General features: G+C 53.9%; 1 protein-coding gene across 1 annotated transcript in view; it reads left to right on the top strand.

Annotated features, from left to right (window-relative positions):
• The window catches only part of LOC133360739 (oocyte zinc finger protein XlCOF6-like), a 134,818-nt gene that overhangs the window by 86,722 nt on the left and 40,548 nt on the right, over positions 1-7,548 (top strand). The window lies entirely within an intron of this gene.

Genomic DNA, 7,548 nt, shown 5'->3' with positions numbered 1-7,548 from the left:
GCAGGTGCTCCAATGCCGGCAGAGGTGGCGGCGCCCCGGGAGGAGGACTACGACCGCCGCGGGGACGGTAGGTCTGTTCGCCGGCCAGGGGGGTCGGGGCGAGCGGGTCCTCCCCGTTCGCAGGTCCGGGGGTGGGTCCACTGTTTTCGTTGTGGCCAGCTGGGCCACTTTGAGAGGGGGTGCAACAACGCCCCCAGGGCCTTCGCCAAGGCCTCTCCTCCTGCAGGCGTCTCTCCAGCGGTGGGACCTCCCGGGCAGCAGGCAAGTCGCGATGCATCCATCGCACGGCCGCTCCCTTCACCTCAGGCATCTCGCAGGGTTAGGGTCCATCTTCACGGGCCCATCTCTGGGGGGTCTGACTTGGGGCCCACGCGAGTGCGGTCGTCGGTTGGGTGGCCCAGGCAGACTCGCCAGTGGCGGGCCCTCACGCATCGCGTGGTGGCCGCTGCTGCCGGGTCCTCGGCAGTGGTGTGGCGCGTGCAGGGGGTCGAGATAAGGATCCTGGTGGAGACGGGGGCTTCCGCCACCATGGTATCCGAGGCCGGTTTCCGGTCGCTGCCGCACAGTGTGGGGCCGTCGCGGCCGGTTCTCGGGGCATGCGTGGCTGCCAACGGGAGTAGCCTCAGTATTTTGGGCCATGTCGTCACGTCTGTGGCAATCGGGGAGATCGCGTTGCGGGGCCCCGTGTTGGTCTCTAAGGCTTTGGCCGTACCATGTCTATTGGGCACCGATTTTTTGGCCAGGATGCCCGTTCGGATCCTGGTCGACCAGGGGTGCGTCGAAATGCCGTCGGGGTGCGGCTGCATTTTCTGCAGTCCCCCTCTGTGGTAGCTCCTTTGGACGCTAGTGTTTTGGCTCTGAGCACAAAATGTGACGGTCCCACCCGGGTTGCAGATCCTGCTTCCCCTCAGGCTGCGCGGGCCGTTGACGTTGGAGTCCCCGGAGACAGGCATCCTCCTGTCTCCCTCCAATTATTTTTCGAGGTTCGACGGGTTGGTGGGCGCTTTCACAGCCTTGGCGGCGGGCCAGGAACTTTTTTTGCAAGTCCTAAATTCGGGGCCCACGCCGATCGCAGTCCCTGTTGGTGCTGTGTTGGCACGCGCCACCCCAGGCCCTCCTCCTGATGTCCCTGGGCCGCTGGGAGGGGTGGTGGCGGGCGTGCTGCCCACGGGGAGGGCCGACGCATCATGGATTGATGCGTTGTGCACCGAGAACGCCTCGTTGTCTTCCAAGGAGCGCCAGCAGCTCCGCGATCTCATCGTCAGGTTTGCCAATGTGTTCAGCCAGGGAAAATTCAATTTGGGTCGTACCACTCTCCTTGAACATCACATTGACATGGACGACTCGGCCCCTATTCGATTGATTTCACACCACTTTAGCCCAGCGGAAAAGGATCATGTCCGCTCTGCAGTTGATGACATGTTGGCGGCGGACATTATTTCCCCTTCCACTAGCCCTTGGGGAGCCCCCATTGTGCTAGTCAAGAAACGGGACGGGAGTCTCCGCTTCTGCGTCGACTTTCATAAAATTAAACAAGATTTTAGTGGCCGATGCATATCCTTTGCCTCGCATGGACGATTCCCTCGACGCTCTCTCGGGTGCGCGGTTCTTTTCAACCCTCGATTTGCTTTCGGGCTTCTGGCAGTTGCCACTGGATGAGGCCTCTAGACCCAAGACCGCGTTCCACACATCCCAGGGGATGTTCCAATTCAATCGGCTTCCTATGGGTCTTCATTCGGCACCGGCCACCTTCCAGCGCCTCATGGAATTTGTCTTGGCGGGGCTGCAATGGGAGTCTTGTTTGATTTACTTGGACGACGTAATCGTAATTTGGACGTTCGTTTGACGAACACTTGCAGCGGTTGGAGGCAGTGTTCGCCAAAGTGTGCGCCGCAGGCTTGAAATTCAAACCACAGAAATGCTATCTGCTGCAACCATCGGTGAAGTATTTGGGCCACATTGTTAGCGCGTAAGGTGTGGCCACAGGATCCGGAAAAGACTGCTTGTGTCTGGACGTGGCCGACTTCTACATCTGTCGCTGAGGTGCGTAGCTTTGTGGGCTTCGCATCGTACTATCGCCGGTTCGTCTGCAATTTTGCGACCATTGCGAAGCCACTACACGCAATCTCTGCCAAAGGTCAGAAATTTCGCTGGGGGAAGGAGGAGGATGCGGCTTTTGTGGCGCTTCGTATGGCCTTGGCGGACGCGCCGCCCTTGGGATACCCAGATATCTCTCGGCCATTCCTCCTCGACACCGACGCCAGTGACATGGGCATTGGGGCTGTCCTGGCTCAGGTCGTCGACGGGGTGGAGCAGGTGGTGGCCTATGGTAGCCGCGTTTTGTCCTCCACTGAGCAGCGGTACTGTGTGACCAGGAGAGAGCTGCTGGCCATTGTTTTCTTTGTCCAATTGTACAGGCCATATCTGTATGGTCGCCGGTTCACCATCCAGACTGACCATGCAGCCCTGCAATATTCCCTTCGAATTGACCAGCCCTTGGGTCAGCTGTCCCGCTGGCTTGAGGTGATCCAGGAGTACCCCTTCGATGTTATCCACAGGAATGGGACTCTGCATGGGAATGCGGATGGCCTTTCCAGGCGGCCCCCGGAGGGCGAGTGCGCCTGTGCCCTGGGTTCCAGCCGCTGTAAGGCCCCAGTGGATACCACGGCCCAGTTGGTCGCATCGGCCGAAGCGGCGCCCTCTCCGGGTGTGGCGTTGCCTGTGGATTTTGGCCTGGGACTCCCCCGGGAGATATGGTCTCAGATACAGATGGAGAATTTATCTCTGCTGAGGCTGCGATGCCGTGTTGGGTCTAAGGCCCGGAGCTCGGCTCCGTCGGCTGCCCCGGTGATCGCCGTGGTGGTGCCCATTGGCTTGTGAGGTAAGTTGACCCGAGCCATTCACGAGAAACGTATGCACCTCGGCTACCACAAGACCCTGTTGACCCTTAAATGGGACTACTATTGGCCGGTCATGGAGGATGATGTGGAGCTGATTGTGAAGGGTTGCCATGACTGTGCGAGGAGGAAGGCCCCAGTTGGTCAGGATCGGGCCCCGCTGTAGTCCATCCAGGTTTCTCGTGTAAATGAGCTCGTGGCGCTTGATATTTTGGGGCCATTCCCTGCATCCCAACAGGGACACAAATACCTCTTGGTGGGGGTGGAATACCTCACACGTTGGCCTATGGCGTGGTCTCTGGTGGACCAATCGGCCTCGTCCATCACGGAGGTGTTTGTACAGGAGTATGTTCTTGATGAAGGGGCGCCAGAACAGCTCTTAACTGATCAAGTGCGGAATTTTTCTTCCCGTTTGCTCGAGGAGGTCTGTGACCTCCTTGAGACGAAGTCCGCACCTCGCCCTACCATCCCCAGTCCGACGGGATGGTAGAACGTCTGAACCGCACGCTCACGTCCATGTTGTGCCATCACATGAGCACATCCCAATCGAACTGGGACCTGTTCATCCTAGGGGTGTAGGCCGCGTAAAGGTTAGCTCCACATGCCTCGACGGGGTTCTCCCCCTTTTACCTTATGTATGGGAGAGAACCCGAGCCCCCGGTGCTCGTCCAACTGGACCTCGGTTCAGTCAAAAATGTTCGTCCATTCCCTTCCCGATGAAAGTCGTGCTCGATAGGCTGTGCGAGGCATGGCAAGCAGCTTTGGAAAATTCGGCCAGTCGGCAGGCGGCCGCCGAGTGCTTGCCTAAACACCAGGCTGTTGGTCTGCTATGGGAAAAGGGCCAGTTGGCGTGGCTGCACTGCCCCTCAGGTGCCAGTGGGCACGTCCCCTAAATTACATCGGCCATGGCAGGGCCCTGTCGAGGTAGTGGGGGTCCGCCGGCCTCAGTGTGTTCGTATCCAGCTGGGCCGGCGCCACTGGACCATGCACCCGTCGCGGCTCAAGCGCGTGGCGCTGCCCACCTTCCCTGACTCATCCCTAATTCCGGGACGGCCGGCGGTGGATGTGTCCGACGGGCCGGGTCCTGGGGATCGCCGGGATGTCACCATTGCATTGCCCTCCTGTATGCCCCCAGAGCTACCGTCATTGACACAGCCGTCGGCGGGCTTGCCGGGAGAGGTCCCCGTGGAGGCCCAGTCTCCGTCCGGAACACCGTCAGTTACGGAGGTGGACGCCGCAGGGAGCGGTGGCCCGATGTTGGAGGCGCCTGCTGCGCCGCCGCCGGCAGGATCGCCGACCGCGCCTTGTTCTGGCCATAACCCATATGGCCCGCCGCGGGACAGTGCATCGCCGGCTCCGACAGCTGACGCCGTGCGCGGGAACGGGCCGGTGGCGGGCACGCGCTCGCGGGGCAGGCGCATACACTGACGGACAGCGAAGCCGTCCTCTTCCATTTCCGACCTCGTCACCACTTGCCGTGCCAGGTGGTGTCTATGCCCAGACTTTGTCTTGTACCGGCTTGCCCTATTGTTCCGTTTGTTCTAGCGGCTAGTCAAGCTTCTACGCTCAGGGGTCACTTGCGTTCGTTGTCATTGTGGCTTCCCGCCGGGGGGGGGGGGGGGGGGGAAGGGGGGGGGGCCCGCTCACGGAGTAGTTGCAGCCGGGTCTGCTGAGTTTTTTTTACGGGGGGGGGGGGGGGTGATGTTGAGGAGTAGAGTGATGACGTGATGTCACACTCGTCTCAGGGGTAGTGACGTGATGGGAGCTTCGGGGAAGGTGACATCATGTCCCCCTGGGGTATTTGAGGGGGGACCGGTGATGTAGACGGGGTCTTCGCCGGGAGCCGGAAACGTGAGCGGTGGGGAAGTAGGAACCCAGGGTAAGGGGGAAATAGCACCAGGCTTGGGGGATACTTCACCCGGCTGGTCGAGTTGGCTGAACCATTGGTCAGCGCTGTGGGAAGAGCCCGTTAGCCTGGGAGGCGTAGGGAATTCCCAGTACCTTTTCCCCTGGGGAGATTTAGCTTAGCCGGCAACTTGTGTTAGCCCTTTCCAAAGCTAGGCGAAAGCCCATAATAAACAGTTAGCGTTAGCCCCTACAACGTCTGCCTTCGTGTCGTTCTTCTGACCTCAACACATGCATGCGTGTATATGTGAAGTCTAGACCTAGCCTAATGCACGGTAAATTAACATTCAGAAGTGACTGCTTTCTGTTAACAATTAATGTATAAATGTTTCGTTGTAGTTACAAACAATTGGATACAGTATATGTTTCATTAGTTTAATGAGTAGTGTTAGGGTAGATATTCGATTAAAAGAATCATAGCATATTTACTATTCGATACAGGTAGCAATAGAAAACGGACGATAGCGCGATACAGTAGAGAGAGAAAAAAGTAGCGGAGGCACAACTATTTCCGTCTATGGATTTTTATCTTGATTTTGTGAGAAAATTGTTCAGTTTCCAACATATGGAAAATTCGGATTATGGATCGTTCTCGGGAACCTAACTCTTCCGTAACCTCGGGACTGCCTGTTTTGTCAAACACAAATTGATGGAATAGATTATTATTCTGTTGGGAATGCAAAACAAACACGTAAAATACTAAAACAGAGGGCGCACTTGGCTTTCACCAAAAGCGGTGCTGGAATATTTCGTACCATATCCCAGTATCCTGGAGTCTACAAATTGAGTTGCATTTGTGGTGATTGCTACATTGGAAAAACAAAACGTCATGTTTCTGATCGTGTCCGCGAGCACAAGTCAGATCTGAAACACGGCAGAACTGATTCTTCGGCCGTTGCCGATCATTGCTACAACTCGGTGGGCTCTCATGAAATTGTATTTTCCGAGACCAAGGTTCTCTGCAAACCTCCTGGCTACCATCAAAGGTTTGTACACGAAGCCATACAAATATACAAACACAGACCTAATTTCAACCGTGATGACGGTTACAAACTGAGTAATCATTGGAAAGATGTGATTAACCATGCAAAAAAGATTTAACTACACTTATTTGCCAATCTTATTTGACAGACAACCATTACAGTTTTACCATGTTTAGTGGTGGTCTCCCTGTCACAGGTTGAGTCACAAACCGCACCTCTCCATAACAAAGGCTCAGCCTTTGTTATGCAGTCTATTCTTAGTCTTAAGCCTCACCTTACCATATTAATAATAAGTATGCGGCCCTTGCCCCACCACCTTCTCCAACCATTATATAAACGGAGTGGTAGCTCCTGCAATCTCTCATTTACTTGATACAGCTGTCGTGGCTGTGACGGTACCACCTGAAGACGGAGGCTTGTGTTGCCTCCGAAACGTCGTGATTTTTATTTTATTTTACTTTTTAATGTTTTTACCTACGTGACTTTACCGAAAAAACCTAAGAATATGAATCATTGCAGTCACGAAAGCTTCAAATCTAGTGTTAATATAGCATTTAGTTTTGAAATGAAAATTTAGTAATATGTACCCATTAAATGTGTTTATCTCTTTCTTTGTGACACAAATAATGTTTTTAACTTGAAACCCATCTGTGTTAAGCTTCATGAACACGATCCTGTATGGATTAAGCAACGTTTTTGTTGTAATATTTTGCATCGACCTAACTTCAGTGTATTCACATCATTTGTATTCACTTTGAGTTACTTTTTGTTTGATTATTGGATTATCCAACAACTTATGTTGCGTGAAAAGGGGAAAAGATAATAAACAAGGAACCACGTGGCAGAATAAGAGGCAGTGAGCAAAGCAAATTCAAAGCAAGCTTTTCTTAACAAAAATGTTTTTTTAGTTGGGATTTAAATATATTAACACTCTACGAGAGCCTGATCTCCAATAGTCGGGAGTTCAAGAAATTGGAGGCCACCAAAGTAAACACCCGATCACCCCAAGGTCACAACTGAGATCGGGATTACCGGTCATGATAGACAGATGCTTCCTTCTTGACACCAATAAACTCCCATGATATCTGTGTCAATAGCTTAATTGCTGCCATCGCCAAAAACGCCGTGCAACAGCCTTCCATGCAGTGAATGCCAGATTTCACACTCCCAAAAGGACAACCTTGGAACCCATCCACTGATTTAAAATGAATCCCTGCCCAACCCCACTACCTGAAACACCAAATATCAGTGCCGATGCCACTGTGGCCTGCCTCCTCGCCAACTCAAAGGTCCTGACTGCTGCCGAAAACCACAAGGTAGAGTGAGAAAGCTGCTCAAGCCCCCTCTGAAAAGAAACTGCCGCAATCAACACCTTTACAGCAGCCTCCTGTGAGGGAATAGGCTACTCTGACCAGGTGCTTGAACTTGCCACCAACATTAAGAGGCTTCCAGAAGCAGCTGAAGACAAGCTGCCTTCATAAGACTGGATATCAGCACGTGGCCACTGTTTGTCGCCAAGGTCCCCTACTGAAACTTTCAAAAACCGTCTGATACAACAAGACTCTCAAGACTGATCAACACGTGCTATGAGTGGCGCTTGGGTCGGATGTCCACCCATTATGAATAGACCTGCAGAAAGTCTCAAGATAAGTAAGCTCTGCCTTGTCTTGGTTGGTACCCAGACGACTAATGAAGATGCCCTTTGGGCATCGGAAGTTGCCTTCCTTATTATGTACAAAACGTCATGTGAGATGGTCCTCTGA

The sequence above is a fragment of the Lethenteron reissneri genome, chromosome 69 (assembly GCF_015708825.2).
Source record: "Lethenteron reissneri isolate LAM-NWPU_2019-01 chromosome 69, ASM1570882v1, whole genome shotgun sequence".
In the NCBI taxonomy this organism is placed as follows: Eukaryota; Metazoa; Chordata; class Hyperoartia; order Petromyzontiformes; family Petromyzontidae; genus Lethenteron; species Lethenteron reissneri.
This window is presented reverse-complemented; position numbering and strand designations above follow the sequence as displayed.